The 20,012-nt window shown below is 47.2% G+C and overlaps 1 protein-coding gene across 2 annotated transcripts in view; it reads left to right on the top strand.

Annotated features, from left to right (window-relative positions):
- Window positions 1-1,731: 1,731 nt before the first annotated feature.
- PDZD2 (PDZ domain containing 2) overlaps window positions 1,732-20,012 on the top strand; it is a 343,304-nt gene continuing 325,023 nt past the window's right edge. The window contains exon 1 of one of the 2 annotated variants that reach the window (XM_027604791.2): window positions 1,732-1,970. The gene's annotated coding sequence lies outside the window, so the exon portion shown is untranslated. The remainder of the gene's footprint in view (window positions 1,971-20,012) is intronic. The other variant, XM_027604788.2, reaches the window with a different exon arrangement.

Below are 20,012 nucleotides of genomic sequence, written 5' to 3'. Positions count from 1 at the left end.
TAAGGAATGGCCGCGCTTATGGTTTGAGTGATAAGTTCATTTACATATTCATTTATTCAGCAAACTTTCAGTGGGTGCTGAAGGAGGTAGGTGCTGGGTACAGAGGCTGAGGAGACAGGTTTTGCCTTTTCGTGGTTCATGTGCTAGGAAGAGAGTGGTGGAATATGGGACTGGGACTGTGAAACAAACAGGAACCACCAGCCCTGTCTGATTCTAGGATTTTCTGTGGTGTCCCAACAGTACCTTCCTGGGTAATAGTTGCCATTTCATCCAGCACCTCCTAAGTGCTGTGCTGAGTAGTTTGGTCACTGCCAATCCTTACAATCCTAGGGGTAGGTATTTTTTCTACTTACAGAAAGGAAGAGAGAAGCTCTGTGTGCCTGCCTGACCTTGCACAGCTTACACTATAGGAAGCTTGGATTTCTGCAGACATTGATCTCCGTGGCCTGGTAATTATAAAAGCTGAAGAACAGCTATTCAAGTACTTCCCCACCCCAGCCCCTGTGGAAAATACCATCTCAAATGCCTTGGGACTCCCCTGGCCTCTGATGCTGCGGGACAGCTCTGCACAATCTGTGCAGGTGATTTATATCCGTCTGCTCTTCTGAGAGACCGGAGCTCATTGCCTTGCTGGGCTGCCCCAGATCCCTGCCCCACCCCACCCCATCCCCATCCCCCCAAAGCAAAGATTTCCAATTACTGCTCTGCAGCAAATGTCAAAAGCATTATTCAACTATTCATTATCCCAGGTTTTGTAATTTTTCATATGTTTTTAACTCTTATCTGCTAGCACTTGAAAAAGACCAGCTTTTTCCTCTTAAGAGAGCTTAATTTGCAGAGCTGTGCAGTCTCCCTATTACGTTCTTATCATCCTCTCCCTGTGGTAGGCAGAATGACAGGGATGACAAAAAAAGAACCAAAAATATTTGAAGGGCTTCCTGAAAATCCACGGGAATGGAGGATCCAAAAAGCCTGAGGCTTCTGTTCCTCGACTGACCTGGAATAAGGCCAAGGGCGATTGGCATTAGCTCTCACAGTCCACTCAAGCAGGGGCTCTTGGCTAGTTGTCCCAGGGACCAAAAACCACCACTCCAGGGCCATAGGACTTTGTCTCTGAGGATTTCTCTCAGGAGCTTAACTAGGGGATTAAGCAGCTCTGAGGTGCCCAGAGGTTACCCCGAAATTCTCGAAATTCCCATACCAGTGTTAAGTCAATTTGGGACCAGAACCAGAGGCCGAAGTTTTCTTGGTGTGGGTGGTTAGTCCTTCCCCCATCTCCTTTGGCTTCCCCACCCCATTCTTGTGTAAGGCAATTGACATTTTTCTCGACGCTATGCAAAGGCAACTTCAAGTCCCCTAGATCTTTTTCCACCTAGATGGCGCCCCAGGCCCCGCCATCTGGAAATTCTGAGCCGCCATCTCCCTGGATCCTTTCCTCCCAGGATCCCCAGGTTTCTGAAGACGGCGCACCAGGACTCCGGGTTCACCCGGAGGGACACTGCACGCGGTGCGCCTCGCTCCGGGGGGGAAGGGTGGGGGGGGAATCCCCGCCCACCCTGTCATTCCTGCAGGGGAATCCCCGCCCCCCGTCCCTGTCACTCCAGGAAGGGAGTTCCCGCCCCTCGAATCTACCAGAGGGAGGGAATCCCCGCCCATCCTGGAGGCTCCGTGGATCCCCAGCGCCGCGCAGCTGGGAGAGCTGGGCGCCGGTGCGTGCCGGCCGCGGGCAGAGAGACGCGGTGGGGTGGCGGCTGCGGGGACCCGCCGAGCCGCGGGCGCCGGGGATTGCGCCTCCCGCGGCTGAGGGCGAACCGCGTCGCTGCAGCTCCGGGCAGGCGCGGCGGCTGCACCGGCGGTGGAAGCAGCGGTGGCGGCGGCGGCGGTGGCGGCGGCAGCGCGGAGACCCGCCGGGCGGCGCCTGGGTCCGGACGCACGAGGAGCAGTGGGAGGCTCCGCCGAGCCGCGCGCAGGTGAAGCGACCGTCCCGCTGCGGCCGGGACGCGGGGCTTCGGATGGGCGGGGGAGGGGCGGTTTGGCAACCCCCCTTCCCACCCCCTCCCACGAGACCGAGCGAGCCCGGGAAAGTTTAGTGACACATCCCGGTGCGGGAACCCCAGCCCCGGCACGGCGGTGTGTAGGGAGCCGAACCCGGGTTGGGCGGCTCAAACTCCCCTCGTATCCGGCCGGGGGCGAGCAGGACGCGGCCGCGGGAAGAAGGCCAGCGACAACGGGATGACCCGAGCCGCACAGCTGGGCACACTCAGGACAGGGCCAGGAGCCCCTGCCCGGGCCCGCGCCCTGCGTCCCCCGTACCTGGGCGGTCGCCTGGTTCTCTCCTCCAGGGCGGAGGTACTCAGGCTCCCGCGCTTCCTCATCTCTCGCCTGGTTTGTGCCCGCGCAACAGACGCGCGGGTAAAGAGAACGGAGGGGGCGCGCATAAAGCAAGGACGTCTTTGGGGGCAGTATTGGCATCTCCCAGGGAGATGGGGAGCGTACACATGAGGAAATCCTGCTTCCCCTGTGAAGTCGAGTTCCCCCTAAAATCTGGCCTTGTTCCTTTCTCTCTTCCCCCGCCCTCTCTCTCTGTCTCTGTCTCTCCTCTCACCCCCTCTCCCTCTCAGGTTTGCGTTGATGTTTTAGGTCTTTGGGTTGCTTGTCTTTCTGCAATGCTAAACTGAGTAGGGGGAGGGTCCAGGGTCCCTGATTGGAGTTTGCCAGAAGCCTGCCCTCAGAGGCCTGATCAATGTAAAGACCTTGATAAGAGACACTGGAGTGTAAGAGGACAGGTCTGGCACGGGCTGGTCTCAGAGACTGGAATGGCAGGCACGAGGGCATTCCAGAGCTGCCCTGCACTGGGACTGGAGGTGGCCGACTGCAGGGGGAAGGAGCCGCATCTGTCTCTGGCGGCCGGCCTGGCCTCTGCCTGCCACAGAGTTAGGTGCTTTGGGTGGATGTATTACCCCTGACAAAGCACAATGAAGCTGGAGGGGGTCCCTGAGTGGCTGCAGAAAGTGATACCATGGATCTGCTTCTAGAGAGAGCTCCCCAGGACCTTCCGTGCTGCTAGTCCTTCCCCAGTGGGGTCTCCCACATTCAGCCTGCTCTGGACGGGCTCTCTCCCAGCTTGCTGTTTCTACAGGGCCAGCTAACCGCCCCTCCCCCCCCCCCCCGCGGTGGCTTCTGGGTGGCTGCCGAATAGGTCCAGGTTGGCAAGTGTGGTGTGGGAGGGTTGCTTGTGGGGGCAGAATAGAATGTCTCCGAACACATCCCTGGCTGTAGGTGGTTGTTCTAGCTTCATCAATTCCTTCTTCCACTGCTGCTCCGCTAATAACCACATAGCGGTGTAAGTGTGTGTAGGGGGTAGGCAGACAAGGAGATGGAGGAGTTGTGTTCCTGTGGGGGATGTGCTAGGAGGGGAAGGATCAGAGCCATGTAAAGTATATACATTCACCTTCCCTTGACATAGTTAATATGCTCCTAGAAAAATATTGAATTATACTTTAAATCTTTGTCATTAAAATTGATTTTGCATGCACTTAAGGCAGTTTACTATTTAAGGAAACTTATGATAATTTCTCTATTCATTTCAACCATTTTATTTTTGGAGTACCTGTGGTTTGCAGTGCATAGGCCCTCAGAGGTTCCTGGGGATGCGCAGGGGCTCCCTCCTTGATCTCAGAGTTTCAGTCTGTCAGGAGAAGGGAGAGGAGGAAACTGACAGCTCCCACCCAAACCAGTGCGCGTGGGGCATGTAATAGGCGCCCTGTATTTATTGGATGATGGGGATGATCTAATGAATAAGGTACCCGAAGAGTGGGCCAAAATAAAAGACTTTAGAAGGACAGAGGAGAAAGAAGTCCCTTTGGACTGAGGAGATCTGAAAGGCTCTATGGAGGAGAACTGAGGTAGAGAAGCTGTGGGCTGAGGGGTTGATCCTGACTGTGGATGTGGCCCCAGGGATGTGACGGAAGAAGAAGCTGGCCCGAGGTCTTGGGGAAGCTTCGTTCTGCAGCTGATAGGGAAATACTTGGGATTTTTGAGCTAGGGATTGTCGCTTTGTGCTTCAGGGAGATGAATCTGATCTCTGGCAGAAAGATTCGGAACTGGGAGAGATGGGAGGTGAGTTGTCCAGTGAGGAGGTTACTGTAATAAGATGAGCACAGGAGGTCATGGAAGCCTGGCAGCAGGCTGTGGGAAGAAAGGAAAAGTTCGTTAGACATGGCCTTGAAGTATGGGCACTACTTGGATTTGGAGTGAAGAAGAAGCAAGAATCACTTGAAGGCTAGGCGGGCATGTGAATACATAGGTGACTGATAGGGAGTTTGGAGTTTTAACATTCAGCAAACGAGCAACCCGAAGAAACCCTCCCAGCCCCCTCCTCCCTCTTCCCACTTCTACTCAGTCTCCCAGACCTATCAGTGGCTCCCAGGATACAGAATAAATTCCAAATCCTATGTGCCTGCTCAGACTTCTTTCCTGCTGCGTCCCCTAACACACACACACACACACACTTGTACACACCCCACATACACACAGGAGCTGTAGACCTCCTGACCTGTCGTACTCTCTGCCTCTACGATGCTGACTTGCTAGGGGCGGTAGTAGGAGGGTTGAGGCCCTTGAATATACTTTCTTCCCTGGTCTTCCTGATGAACCGCTTCTTACTCTTCAAGACCCAGCTCAAGGGTCTCCTCCTCTGTGATTCTCTGTCTTTCTCTCCCAAGTTGAGCAGTGCTACCTCTGGACTTGGCTCTACAGAGCCTGTTGGCACACTCATCATGCTGCCCTGGGCCTGTTTCTTTAGGACCATATCTTATTCATGCCCAGATAAGGCCTCCACCAGCCGTCCACTAGCTTCCTCAGGGAGAGAGGCAGAAGCAACACTCCATGACCTCCCTCTCCCCACCGCCAGCTGATTGTACTTGGTGTTGTCCCAGACCTGGTAGGCTGGACAAGATGACACAGAGCTGCAGATACTCCCTTGGCCTTTGTGGGCCTTTGTAACTTAGACTGTGGTGTGTGTGTGTCAGGTGGTGGGGGAGGTCTCTGTTGGAATGTGGCCTCAGGGCCCTCTTACTGCACCAATCCCCAGGGCAAGCGTCCCAAGGAAGATGAACCCACAAAAGGTCAGGACAGAACTCAAAGAGAGGCTGAATCTCTAAAGACAGACTTGGAGACTGGACAGTTTTTAACCTCTCTCTTCTGCCTTCAGAAGTGTCTCCATAGGACCATGTGGGACGCGGCAGGCAAGCCCCTGAGGGAGGTAGGCAGACAGGTAGAGGCAGGAATGTCTGAGAAAGGCCAGTCTTCTCAAAGACTAAGAACAGTGTCTGTCAAGGAAAGTCATGAGAGCCAGGTTCACCAGACGACAGAGAGAGTGATCGCCAAGATGATTGAAGTCTGGCGCATAGACACTGGATCCAGAGGTGTGCCAGTTAAAAATAATCTGAAGGGTATTTTGAGGAGGTGGTAGTGTTGTGGGAAGGTTTATCCGGGAATGTTCCCCAAATCCCCTTCCCAGGCATGTGTGGTAAACAAAAGAGCAGTGAGAGAGAGGGAAGACAAGATAAGCGGTGTTTGGGAGGGAAGAAGCCAGAGGTGAACAGGAGCAGGGAAAGAACAAAAGCTGGCATCTCCCTTCCTGGGAAGGTAGGAGGGAAGCACAGGTTGGGAGAGGCACTGGAGAAGGAGCCTGCAGTGTAGTGGAAGGATGTGTCATCTTGGTAAAACAGGAGAGGTGCCTGGCTGCTGGGGGTGGGGGGTAAGGGGGGTGGGGCAGGCAGAAGTACTGCTAGCAGCCGGGTAGGTGAACCTGGTGCCTGGCACTGGCCGAGGCAGCCAAGAGGGAAAGGAAGGTTTCTGGAATTGGGGTCAGAGGCTTTGGCTGGAGTCCTCGCAGTGCAGAAAACTTCTCACTGGCCAGATCACTAGAAATATTGATCTATTCAATTGAATATCTATATTCAATACGGTCTCCTCTTGTGCAAGACTGGGACAATAGCGACTTCACAGGGTCGTTCTCAGGAGGAATGAAAAAAGATACCGAGGTATGTATGCAAACCCCTCAATGACAGTGTCTGCTGCAAAGTAGTAGGACCTTCTGTTAGTGTGTCGAGAAATGAATAAGCCTCTTGTCAAAGGGGCTTTGACACAACCCAGTGAGTGTACAAGGCAGGACTTTTTAGCAGACACAGCCGAAGCTTGCTTTCAGCTTTGGATGCAAAGCTCTGGACCGCTGGGAGCAGCCTCTCACCTCCCTGTTCCCACCTTCAGGAATCTTTCAGGATGTCTGCCTTTTTTATCTGTTGACTTGTTTCAGTGGATACATCTGTAGTTTACATGCAAAGGTCACCTTGCCAGGGCTCAAAGCAGGAAGATCCTGCAGAGTCTCCCCTCCTCTGTGCTTTGGAAGGGGTGATGCATTCAGACTTGCTAATTCCCATATTGGAGGAACCCGAGGCCCAGAAGAGTGGAGAACTTGCCACCTTCTAGCCCAACTGGAAGTGGAATCACATCTGTAGTGGCTAGATTTGCAGAACTGTTGTCTTCAGTGGCAATAGGTGTAAAATGCAGGTGGGTGAAGAGGAATTGAAAATCTGTGTACCCACTTGGTTTTATGAATGAATCATGATTATACTTAGAAAGATTAAATAAATATTCTCCCCTATTAGTCAAGAGCAGAGGAAAAGGAGCACTTAATTTGATTTACTAAACACTCACTAGGTGTGTGCCAAATTAAATGATATTGGGGGAAAATGTGTATGATGTTTCTTTAAGGAACTCAAAGTATAAAAGTATTTTCTCAGATTATTCCTGATTTATTTATTTATTTTACGTCAATTGTGTTGTTCTTTGGGCCTAAACATAGGTCGCATATACAGTGATAGATCCTTCTATGGCATTTAAATGTTTTAAATTTCCGATCTTACACTATCCATATGCTAGAAATGGGAAAAAGAGAGAATTGGGAAAGAATTCTTTTCCTGTGTGTTCTGCAGCTCTGGGCAGAGGCAGGACGGGAAGCCAGGTAGGTCATTGGATTTAGGCTCGGATTGCCTGTGATCTAAAGAGCTCTGCATTCTATTTACAAATGTGTTCAAGAAAACACTGGGAGCATTTACGGCTTGAAAAGTCAGTCGTTGAAGAGGCCCTTTGTGGTCTGATAAGGCGGCTGAGCCTGGAGATGGCTTGTTAAGGCACTAAGTGTGCGGATGGGGCGCCTGGGTGGCTCAGTTGGTTAAGCGACTGCCTTCGGCTCAGGTCATGATCCTGGAGTCCTGGGATCGAGTCCCACATCGGGCTCCCTGCTCAGCAGGGAGTCTGCTTCTCCCTCTGACCCTCTTCCCTCTCGTACTCTCTCTCATTCTCTCTCTCAAATAAATAAATAAAAATCTTTAAAAAAAAAAAAAAAAAAGGCACTAAGTGTGCGGAGAAGACACATTTGTCTTTGAAGCCTCTCCAGCTCCGGGAAGAGGCCTGCCCTGGCTGTGGCCTCTCTCCGATGCCAATGGGGTCCTCTCCAACCCCACATTCTCAATGGGGCAGGGAAACAATCCCCGTTCTCAGAGCGCTTGCCTCCTTGATGCGCGCATTACCTACGTATATACATTGAGTGAACAGTGACTGGGCTATTAACTTGCAGAAAATCAGAAACTTAAGAATTAGCTCTCTTTATGAAGCAATCCAATGAAAGCAGATAGCATTGACCATCTGGTTGATTAAGTTATTCTTGGATTATTTGTTTTTAGGTTTTAAAGGGTTTCTGGGGCTCGTAAAGCACTCTAGGACACATGAAGAGGTTTTGGAGAAGCAAGGCTTGGAGAACTGACTTTACAGCAAAGAGGACTAGTTTGGCACACACTATTGTCACAAGCTTTCAATGAAATAATAGCAAGGGAGTGGAGAAGCAGCCTGAAATGCGTAGCTATTCACACGAAGATAAAAAAAAATCACAAACTCCTGAGGATTTGCAAGTTCTTGAAAGAGAACTACCCAATCCTTTGCCTCCAGGTTGAAGGCAAATTTAGCTCATTTTAGGTAAGATCTACAATGTTTGAACAGCCTCCTGAGGGGGGCTTCCATGGTATATGTGGCCCTTAACAGAATGGTTCCCAGGCTGTCCCCTTTGAAGTTTTTAGCAACAGTGGAATTGGATTTGAGCTGAGCCACTTGTGGTCTCCTTTTTATCAACATCTGGACAGTTCTAGTACTTGGCTTTGCATACACTAGACTTTAAGTCAGCTACTGCCACCAAATTGTCCATACATACGCTGTTGTCCTGGCCTCTGAAGAGTGAGCATCTGCTTTGCTAAGAATGAAGACACGTGGATACAATGCAGAAGAGGACCCCTACCATGAACAGGGGCCCTCCATGGTGCTGTGCAAGTCCAAAGTCAGCCCTCTGGCTGAAACCAGTCTGCTGAGGGAGTAGAAGTTGTGCTGGGCAGAGAGTAGGAGAGGGGGTATATTTGGATCATGGTAGAGTCAGGAGACAGTGGGGAGACTAGCCTGCCTCACAGGGAGCCTCTGGGCATCCAGAGAAAGGGGGTGGTGGGGGCTTTGCTCTCTTGGCACCTGGTCTGGCTACAGTTGCTCCTAACAAGATCTTGGGCTACCTAGGGGTAAGACAGAATACACACTGGCTTTTTTGTCCCTTTCACCGAAGGCCAGCACTTTACAGATGCCTGTATAACGTGAACCTGGTTATCCTACGTACATGTCCTGGGATGATACTGTAATTCCAATATTCCCCAAGTCTCTTTCCAGAGAGTAGAGAGGCAAGTGTGTTTCAGATTAGCCATAGTATCTTGGGTTGGTGCCTACAAGTTGAACACCCAGTAAGGTTCCTCACCCTGACACTCCTTATATTTGCATGCAGGTGATCACTAACTCTCTTCCAGTGTTTGAATGTTTTTTTCTCTGCCTATGAAGATGAGAATGGAGCAAAGTTTAATAAAGCAAGATGTCAATAAACTTTACATTTTTGTGTGTTGGCCAAGGGACACTTATAAAATGTCTGATTTCAGCTGTGTTTCAGTTGGATTCCCCCCTCACCCGCCTTTTGGCACAGTGTATTTTATAGAGATTTGGGTAAAATTATATTGTGCTATATGGGTCTCCTGGTGAAGAAAATTAGCTTCCCAGGTTAAAGCAGCCATGCAAATATTATTATAAAATCACTCAGCATACAAAATTGGCATCGTTTTCCTCCACAGTTTTCCACTGCTACTCTCTACCCCCACCCCGCCCTGGTCACCGTTATTCCCAATATTATTAGGCTAAAGGAAGAGACAGCTGTCCCCAGAAAATCTGCTCTGAATGTCCTCATCAACATGGGCTCTCATGAGAGAGCAGGCAATGAGATGGTGTGAGCAGAGGAAGATACTGTAAAAAATTGCAGTAACCCTTCTCTGGACCTACTACTCATCTTCAAAAACCTGAGCAGATGTAAGGCTTACTGATCTCTTTATTGCGGAATGCTGGGGAGCGGTGTTCAGCAATTTGTAGCACCTGAGTACCCTTCCCCCTTCTGGTCCCTCACCTGCTCAGCTTCTGGGCACCATCTTTATTTTCAGCGTCTCTCCACATATCTGTCTTTTCCCCCATTCTTCAGGCTCCTTCACATGGATATGTCCAGTACATGGATAAAATTTAAAAATTTAAATTGTTTGAATGTTCCCTATTTGGCAGGCACTGTTCTAGATGCTTTATATATGTTATCTCATTTAATTCTCCTTATGAGTCAGTGAGGCACACACTGTTATTATTCCCCTATTCATTTCCTGGGGCTGCTATCACAAATTACCACAAACTTGGCTAAACAACAGAAATTTATTCTCTCATGGTTTTGGAGGCCAGAAGTCTGAAATTTAGGCGTTGGCAGGGTCATGCTCCCTCTGGAGGCTCCTGGGGAGAATCTTTCCTTGCCTCTTCCAGCTTCTGGTAGTTGTTGACATTCCTTGTAACTCTTTCACTCTGATCTGTGTCTCTGTCTTCGTATCATCTTCTCTGTATGTTCACATCTCCTCTTCTGTCTGCATGTCTCACTTTGTGTGTCTCATGTGTACCCTTGTCATTTAGGGCTACCCAGATAATCTAAGATGATCTCATCTTGAGATCCTCCATGTCATTACTTTTGCCAAAGAAGGTCCCATTCGCAGGTCGAGGACACGGACATGTCTTTTGGGGGGACACCATTCAACATTGCAGATGGAGAAATGGCGGTACAATGTGGTTAAGCAAATTCTCCAAGGTTACAGATGGAGCTGGGATTTAAATAGAGCAGTCTGGCTCCAGAGCTTACATTCTTGACCTACTATTACATTCTTTTCTCTCCTGTCTCTCATTAATGTGCTCTGTGATCGTTTATGGTATGAATGGATGGTGGGATGCGTGGGTAGATGGATGGATAAAACAATGCTTATAACAATAATTGGCCAACATTCGCCTTCCCAGTGTACTGAAAATAACAACAACTAATATTCAGTGTTTTATGATGTTGCCCCAGGACTTGACCTTGGGTCTTCTTCTCTAGCCATTCTCCCTCCTAGGGAGATCTTCTCTGCCTCAAGGCTGTACCTACCATCAGTGTGCTGATCTGTGTGCAACCGGCATCTCAGACCTAGCTTGATCAAAATAGGATCCTTGATATTTCTTTCCTGGCGAGTAATTTCCTTCTCCTTCTCCCAGCTTAGTATATGGCACCACCATCCACCTAAAGGCTCGTTCCCAAAACCTCAAGACCTTCATTCTTTTTTCCTCACACCAGCAACCGAATCTGTAAATCCTTTTGGCCCTCTGTCCACCTGTACGGCAGCCGACCTGGTTGGAACTGCTGCACAGTAGCCCTCTATCTGGGCCTCCTGAGACTACTCTTGACTCCTAGTCCCTCTCCTCACACAAGCCAGAGGGGTCTTTTAAAAACACACATCACAGGACACCTGGGTGGCTCAGCCAGGTAAATGTTCAACTCTTGGTTTCAGCTTGGGTCATAATCACAGGGTCGTGAGATTGAGCCCCAAGTTGAGCCCCGCATGGGGCTCCATGCTGGGTGTGGAGCCTGCTTAAGATTCTCTCTCCCTCTCCCTCTGCCCCTCCCCCCCACCACTTGCATGCATGCTCTCTCTCAAAAAAATAAATAAATAATAAAAAATAAAAACACAAGTCATGTCACCTAACAGTTTACAACTGGGAATTTCTCATTGCCATTTGAATACAACCAGGCCCTTTGCCCCAGCCTGCCTCTCAGATGACCTCCTTTGCTAGGACTCATCGTCCTTACTCTGTGTGTGCCAACACACTGTCCTTTCTGTTCTGGGACATGCCAAGCTGTATCCCAGAGTAGGGTCTTCCCTCTGCCAGGAAGCTGCCTCCAGACCTGCATAGGCCCTCTCCTCCCTGACCATATGATCTAAAATGACCCCCCACCAGCACTCTATCACGTTACTCCTATTCTGTTTGAAACAGTTTTGATTTTCTTTTTTTTATTATTGGTTGTCTCACCTTTTGGAATGCAAGCTTCATCAAAGCAGGGACCTTGTCTTGCTCACTGGCTCTCCAGTGCTGACAACAGTGCCCAGTATACATTAGACACTCAATAAACAGCTGTTGAGCAGATTTAGCACTGTTCCCAGTTATCCTTTTTTTTACAGAAGCCGAAAAATAGGCTCAAAAAGTTTAAATTATTTGCCCGAGGTTGCACATCTATTAAGACTTGGAGCAAGAATTTGAATCCAGATCTCTCTGTCCTCTAAGGCTGTGCTCTTAACCTTATTCCATATAGCATCTCTGAGAAGCAGGAACTTCCAGGATCCCTAAAATCCCCACAGATCTCTACATTTTCTGACTCATTTTTCTGCTCATAAGCCCAGGACATAGATTGGTAAAACACAGAGAAAAAATCTACTTACTTGAATTCCAAATGTACTATTTCTCTGAAAAGTTGGCCCTGGAGCTTAAGCTTGAGAAGCTAAAACATTATTTCTTTTTTCTCCATTTGGGCATTTAGGCTCATGACTTTTTCTGATCTATCTGGAGACTTAATGGTTTGAACCCTCTTCCTTGAACCTCTACAGGAAGGGCAGAAATGACCATGTCCTTCACGTGTCCTTTATGCAAGGGTGAAATTTGCATTCCTAAAAGCCCTGCACTATTCATCCTCCTGGACACCGACATTTCCCTCAGTGTGGCATTTTCTGCCTCCACATCTCTTCTTAGGTGATAACATGGACTCCATTTTTAGGTTGGTTGGTAGCGGGACCCTCTCTATTGGGTCTTGCTAAGAGATTGGTTCATTTTTCTGGGCCAGTCATGGAAGAGACCAAAAGGACAGGTACCAGCCAGATGTGGGACTCAGAAGAACTTCTGCTAGTGTTGCAGAGTGGGGAGAATGAGAAAGCAGCTATTGGTTTCCTTCCCTGCTGTTGGACCTCCTTTTAAAAATAAGTTCCATCTTGAGAATTACATCAGCATCCCCATAAGTAAACGTCAGACAGAAGCTACTATTTCAGGCAAATAGTAATTGTAAGAATAGCCAAGACCCACAAATGTAGGTTGGGCTTTTATTTGTAGAGAGGGCTACAGTGGCTGATTAGTGTATCTGGCAATTACGACTGCTCTCCTACAGGAAGGCAGAACTCTGGCTATTTGATATGTCATGTGCTTTGTCTCTGCTGTCTGTCATGAGTGGGGTTTGCTGTGGTAACCAGAACTTTGCCCAGAGGTTTGTGCATGTAAAATGTCACTCATAGGCAGTCTCCTTTATTTTTATCATAAACCGAAGAGGGCCTGCTCACTGTTCTTGATGACAGGCAGGTGGGTAATCACAGTGAAGTCCAGGTTGAATTGTAAGTGCCATTCCGATGTGGAATATCATCACCCACCACAATTCTCATTTGCTGAATCAAGAAGCACTTCTGTATTTCCATCGATAAAATCCAGACTGGAACCTGCATGCTAGGATAGTTGGACTTATTTAATTTTTTGTTTATTTAAATTTCTTAAAAGTTTATTTTTTAAGTAATCCCTACACCCAATGTGGGGCTCAAACTCACAACCCCAAGATTAAGAGTTGCATGTTCTTCTGACTGAGCCAGCCAGGTGCCCCGGCCTTACTTATTTTTATAACTCTTTCTCAACTGCTATTCTCTATCTTAAGCTTGACAAAACATACGAACTTTATTAACAGTGGTGGTGCTGTGGATGGGAGGTAGGTAGCTGCCCATAAAAACCACTGAAAACTCTGAGTGCTCAGCAAACATTTGAAGGAGGTAATATTATCAGTTATGCTCAGTTCTCTCCTAGAGCTCATACTTTGTCCTCACTGCTGCAAACTTTTTTTTTCTTTTCCGTTCAACTAATATTTACTTAGCATGTGCCACATAGAGAGAAAAGATATATACATTTCATATTCTATGCATGGGGAATAAAAAATAAAATTCAGATTGCCTTGAATTATCAATGCTATCAAATTATTTAACTGTCTTTTGGGACAAGGGAGAGACGATGGAGAAGGCATTGCTTCAAGAACATACTGAACCTCATGAACCCCTCTTCTGTTGGAGACTTGGAACTGGCTCTCAAGGCTATCAAGGTCACTAATGAGGTCCACATTGCTGAATCCAAGGACCAATTCTCAGCCTTTTCCTTGCGCCTTCAAAGCATTTGATGCACACAGTTAATCCCTTCTTGAAATGCTTCCTTCCCTTAACTCTCTGAACACCATGGTCTCTAGGCATTCCTCCTTGCTCACCAGTCTGCATTCCTTCCCAGTTTTCTTGGCTGCCTGTCTTCTCCCTGACCTCTTAATGCTGGAGGGCCCAGGAGTCATTACTTTCGCTTCTTGTCTTTTCTTTCTGCGATTGTTATCTGTGATGTCAGTCATTCTCATGGCTTTAAATGCTATCTATAAGCTAAGAATTTGTACCAGTATATTTTCATCTTGCATATATAATTATTGACTTGAATCTCCACTGTCTAATGTTCATCTCAAACATTAACATCTAAAATCAAATTCCAGATTCCTACCCCTGCCTCTTCCAGATACTTTGTTTCTGGCTAGTTCTCCAAAGTATACCCAGAATCTGACCATTGCATACCACCTCTCCCCTCTTCCAAGTTGTCCTCATCTCTCAATTGGACTATTTTGAAAATTGCTCAGTTGCTATCTTGCCCCTTTCCCCATTAGTCTATTCTCAACAGAACAGCCAAAATGATTATCATAAAACTGTAAATCAGATCGTGTCACTTCTCTGTTCAGACCTTCCCAGGAGCATCCCATCTCACTCCACGTAAAAGCCAAACTCATTATTACATAGCCTACTAAGCCCTTCCCTTTCTGACTTCTTCATTTCTATTTACTTTCCCTCCCCGCTCCGGCCACACCACCATGCTTCTGCCTCAGGGCCATTGCACCTGCTATGTCCTCTGCCTGGTGTGTTCCTCTCTCCTGTAGCTGAGTTCTTCCCTCACTTCCTTCAGTTCTTGATTTAAATGTCACCTTCCGTGAAGTCTTCCATGCCACCTACTCCAGTCTGAGACTACATATCCCCCTTCTCAGCTTTATTTTCTCCTTAGCACATTGTCAGCTTTTTAACATGTCATATATTTTACTGATTTAATTTGCTTTTTCTGCCTGCTCGACTTCATTATAATGTAAAATCGTAAAATCTATGAGGGTAGTTTTTTGAAAGGGGGGTCTGTTTGGTTCATTCTTATATCTTCAAGAAGTGCTGTGCTATAGTAGTGCTGGCATATAGTAGGCACCCAGAGAATAATTTGTTGAGAGAATGAAGTAGGATCACTGGTATTTTTAATTTAAATGCTGATACCCCAGGGATTGTGATGGAATGGGTAGGAGGTACAGCGTAAGCATTGGTCTCTTCTGAACACCACCCCTCCCCCCTCAGGTGGTTCTAATGTGGAGCCAGTGGTGCAAACCCCTACTTGTTTTTCTCCTTCTTGGGATTTTACCTCTGTGGCGTATGTTGCTGCATTCTTAGAAAATCCATTAGTCTCAAAACTTAAATTGCAGTGGAGGGTTTTAATGAAATTTGTGCTGTGTATAATAGTTTATTAGGGTTTTCATAGGAACATCTTGTTAGAGTTAATGTAGTGGACATCGATCCCTGCGTGACCTTGGCCGAGCTTCGATGGGAGGCACAGACCCTGTATGGCAGAGTCAGGTGTTTCTTTGTTAATTTCCCAGTTGAGCATCAGGCTTTTCTCTTTATATTTGAGAAGTGAGAGGGAATTTGGATCTGACTTAACTTCTTTTGTCTACATTAGCTACACACATTTATTCTACACCTCCTACCCAGAAGCCCATCTACCCATTGCTTAAATTCTGTTCATCCCTTAAGGCCCCAGTGAAGTCTCATTCCCTGTAAAAAGTGTCCTCCCTTCCCCCCCCCCCAGCTGGCAGCCTCCCCCAGAACGTCTGGCACACCTGCTGCCTGGCACTTCACTTGGCATCTAGCACGTGCGGCTTTTGGGTGATGCACTTTTGGGTGAAAGTGGTGTTTCGTTTTGTTTTTTTTCTTTACCCAACTCCCAAACTAGACTGCAAATTCTCTGAGGACACCTGGCCATACTTTTCACCTCTTTGTGTCCCCAGCAGTGGGCGTTAAACAGATGTTGATGGATTGGCTAAACTATTTCTGTTAAATGCATTGGCAGCTTCTAAGGAGTGTTGCCTAGGGAAAGAGGTGTCACTCTCCGTGTAATTAGGGATTATAGCTTTCATAAACGCCGTGGCATTTTTCACTCTTGTTGTTGATCTTTGAGTTATATGCTTCTCATCTTACGATTTTCTTTTAAGTGACTGAATACATAGCTAGTGAGATTTAAAATTCCAAGATTTCAGTACCCTCTTTGAAAATGATGTATTCAAGAAAGCTCAGAGACAACCATATTTGGCTTTACTTTCATTTATTTGAGAGAGAGAGCACAAGAGGGAGAGGGAGAAGCAGACTCCCCATTGAGCAGGGAGCCCGACGTGGGGCTCAATCCCAGGATCCCGGGATCATGACCTGAGCCGAAGGCAGACGCTTAACTGACTGAGCCACCCAGGTGCCCCTTTGGCTTTACTTTCAAAATGAGATTCAAGGAAATACAATTTAAACTGCCTTTTAGGGCAGCTGGGAGGAAGCTCCAACACAGGACAAAGGGGGCCCCTCATAAAAACACCCCCTCATTTGAAGGAGTTACTTTTCTGATATAGTCTCATTATTAGGCTAACATTCTTCATTTCAGCCGCCTGGGAGATCAGGTAACCTGATATACTGGAGTAGGAGGAAGGTTTAGAAACTGAGTTCTTAACACCTTTGTGGTCTTTTGAAGCTCTAGGCTTGGGGAAAAGTGATGTCATGGTGAGACAGGAAATGTTATAAAGCCGTAAAAGGTCATAAACCAATTTCCATCTGGTCGTAGGTGTATAAGACACAGCAAAGAAAAGTGCATTGTGTTTTTATCCAACGGGGATAAGGTTACTAGGCTAGTACATCATGGGAAAGCTGTTGACATAGTGTATCTGGACTTCTCAGCAAGGTGTTTGGATGATCCCTTGTGAGATCTTTGCGGGCAAGATGGAGAAATGTGGACTGCACAGTAGCAGCGTTTGGTGATTTGTAGCTGACTGGCTAAATGATGTACAAAGGGCTTGATGGATTGGTGTCCATTTAGAGAGAGGGTTCTAGTAATGAGAGTCAGACACAGTTCTGCTATTGGATTTATCCTTCTCCTGCTCAACATTTTTATCGCCAACTTGAATAAAGATATGGATGACATGTTTATCCCATTTGCTCATGACCCAGATCTGGGAAGCACGGTGACCTCATTTCATACCGTATGAATCTAGACTTACAGGATAGGCCAAATCTTGCAAGAGTCAGCCAAAGGGCTCAAGTGAAGGTTCTGTATTTATGTCTGAAAAAACCAGTTGCATTTATTATAGGATGGTCAGGAACCTGCTTTAACGGGGTCTCTGTGTAAAAGATTTAGGAAATTCATTCGACTCTACCATCAGTGTGTATCGATACTGCAGTGTGACTATTAAGTAGTCCCAGAAACAGAGAGTTGACCCTTTGTACTAGGCCCACACATCTAGACTATTGTGTGCCGTTCTGGGCAACACATGGTGCCAAGCAACCTATCCCAAAGCAAGGGGTCCAAGATGGGGGAGTTAGCAGGAGAGATTTGCAGGGAAGACAATAGCGACCTTCAAATCCTTCTCCTTCCAGCCCACACCCCTATGGACCATAGCTTTATCAGTTCCTTTGCCAATACTCTAACCTCCCTTATCTGTTTTCCTCTTGCTATCCCTACCCTCCAAAATCCTACTCCAAGTAAGTTCAACCACCTGCGTTTTCTGCCTCTATCTCCTGGCTGCCAAGCATTTCTATGAAAGAAAAAAACCTACCCGTCTACTTCGATGGGGGCACCTGCAGAAAAATGGTCTCTAAACTCGTCAGCTCCGTGGGCTGCAGATAGTCTCTTTACAGGATCCCACTCACCTTCCCTTGCCATTCTGCCGCCAGTGTCTAACGCTTCCCCTTTCCCTCCAACTCCTACCTCGTGATTTGCTTCCACCCTCCAAGCTAGGGACCTTAATGTTTTCTTCACAGAGAGAATGAGTAGCCACCCCCTCAGTCTTGCTCCCTCACAAACTACCTATTTCCACATCCAGCCTGCACTCTGACCTGAAAACTTGGTCTATATCAGCTATTTTCACCTATTTAATCTCTCATTAATTCCTCAATGGACTGTGCAATCCGATTTCCATTCCCAACCCTCCGCTGAAATTCCCTTGCTGTGATCACCGATGTGCCTCTGCATTTAAATCCAATGGAAACTTTTCAATAAATTCAGTTGATACTCTGACAAGTTCCTCCTTTACGAAACACTATTCTCCGGTTTTTCTGACACTACTTCTCTCCTGGTTTTCTTCCTACCTAATCTTTAAACTAACACTTAGTTTCAATCTTCTCTCTGAGCTCCTCTCTATGGAGCCCTTTCATATACTTTTGCAACCACTTTTATCCCCCTTTACTTTTTGGACTAGATTTTATAGTTTGCCTCTTAAACATTGATGTTCTCATTTCCCCCCTGGACAATTTCAGCTGCATTTTCATTCTACCACTACCTACGTTTTGATCACTCCCAAATCTGTACCTTTAGATCCAACCCTTCTCCTGAGCTCTGGACTCACATGTCCGCTGTAAGCCTACCATCTCCAACTGGGCGACCCTCAGCCACTCCATAGCAATATACCCCAAACTGAACTCATCCCCTTCCTTCCCCAGACAGACCTGCTCTTCCTCCTCTGTACCCTATCTTGGCCAATGGCACCCCTCTCAACCAGCCCCCTGAACAAGAAATCTGGACCCATCCCTCACTTCTCTGTGGTTCTATATATTTGCACGCAGGAGGTTTGTAACTACAGTCCATTGATGGCCAAAAAATATTTTCAATGGCTTTCTTGTGCAGGACCACTAAGACTTATTCTCATTTCTGGTGCAGAAGCCAAAACAAGGGCCAGAACATTGAAATTAACGGAAGGAGATACGGCTCCATGCTAGGAATGTTTCTGTGACCATTATAGTCTCAGAGTGTCATGGATTGCCTTGAGAGGTAGTAAGTTTCCCTTCACTGCCAACAGCAAGCTGAGGCTGGAGAACTGATATTGTAAGATTGGGCTGGGTGACTTCTGATGCCTCTACCAACTCTGAGGTTTAGTTCAGCAGTTAATAAGCCCCTGCCATATACTTTGCCCACATCATCTCATTTATGATTCCTAATAGATTATTAGCCTCATTTTATGGATGAGAAGCCAGGAACATGGAGGGCCAAGTAATTTTCCTCAAGTGATACAGTCAGTATTAGGGCCAGGCCTCCAGAGCAGCCCTGGTGTCCCTAAATCTCAGTTTTTGTTAAACCACGGCCTTCTATTTGACATTGGAAACAGACTTCAGTTCAGTAGAGAACAGTACCGTCCGCTGTGTACCTTCACCGGTAGAGGTAGACCTTTGAAGATAATAGAAGGGAAGAATTCCTTGAAACAGAGCATTTTTAAATAAATAAGTTTGGAGCTTAAGTTCTTAAATATATCCCCATGTTTATTGCTATATTACCTTTCCCCTCTATTTCTACAGATACTTTATTATTATAACAAGCAATTCTAATAACAAAATGCAATTTTCTTCATAGGTCACCACTCCCATTTCCCACAGACTTGGGAAGGAACAAGAAAGGGTTAATTCTTCCATTTACTTAGAATGGCTTTTAATGAAATGGTCCCAGCAGCAGAGGTACCAGGTTGCTGTGTGATGGAGGCTGAAGGGTGAAATCCTGGGTTTTCTTTTACAAACTTGAAAGAAAGGGAGATGGCCCATATTGCAGGGATGGGGTGGGGCAGGGTAGGATTGGCTTGAAGTATAGAAAGACTATATAAGCAAATATTTACCTCATTTTCATTTTTGCCTCGAATACACTGCCCTGGAAGGAACCAGAGGTCTGATTAAAACAGCAGATAAGCATCAAAATGGGAGGCAGTCCGTCTAGGGTGACACCTGGGCTGGAGGAAGGGGTCCAAGGGGACAGTTGAGGCAAGGACCTGCAATCCAAGCTGTAGAGACTGGACTTGTAGATAACCTGTGAGTGGTTATTTTTATAGTCCTCCTTAGCTGCCATTCCCAGAACCCTAAGGATACTTATCCTCTTAGGTGCTCGAAGGTATGGAATTACTTCTCCATCTTTCACCTGATCCGAACCTTATTGTTTGAGTACCCAGAGAGCAGTCTTAGTCTGTGGGCTTGAGGGTTAGGTAAGGCGTGAAGAATTAAAAGCCAACAGTAATCCCTCAGCCGTAAGAGGGAATAACCAGCGCCTCTGTCCGTGTTCAGAGAGGCAGCAGGTGCTGCAGCAGGTGCAGAGCAGGATTGGGAAGGATTGTGACGGTAGTGACGAGTGACAGGTCAGCAGCTGGCACTCGGTTCTGGTCTAGATACTGCCACCAT

The sequence above is a fragment of the Zalophus californianus genome, chromosome 5 (assembly GCF_009762305.2).
Source record: "Zalophus californianus isolate mZalCal1 chromosome 5, mZalCal1.pri.v2, whole genome shotgun sequence".
NCBI classification, from domain to species: domain Eukaryota; kingdom Metazoa; phylum Chordata; class Mammalia; order Carnivora; family Otariidae; genus Zalophus; species Zalophus californianus.
This window is presented reverse-complemented; position numbering and strand designations above follow the sequence as displayed.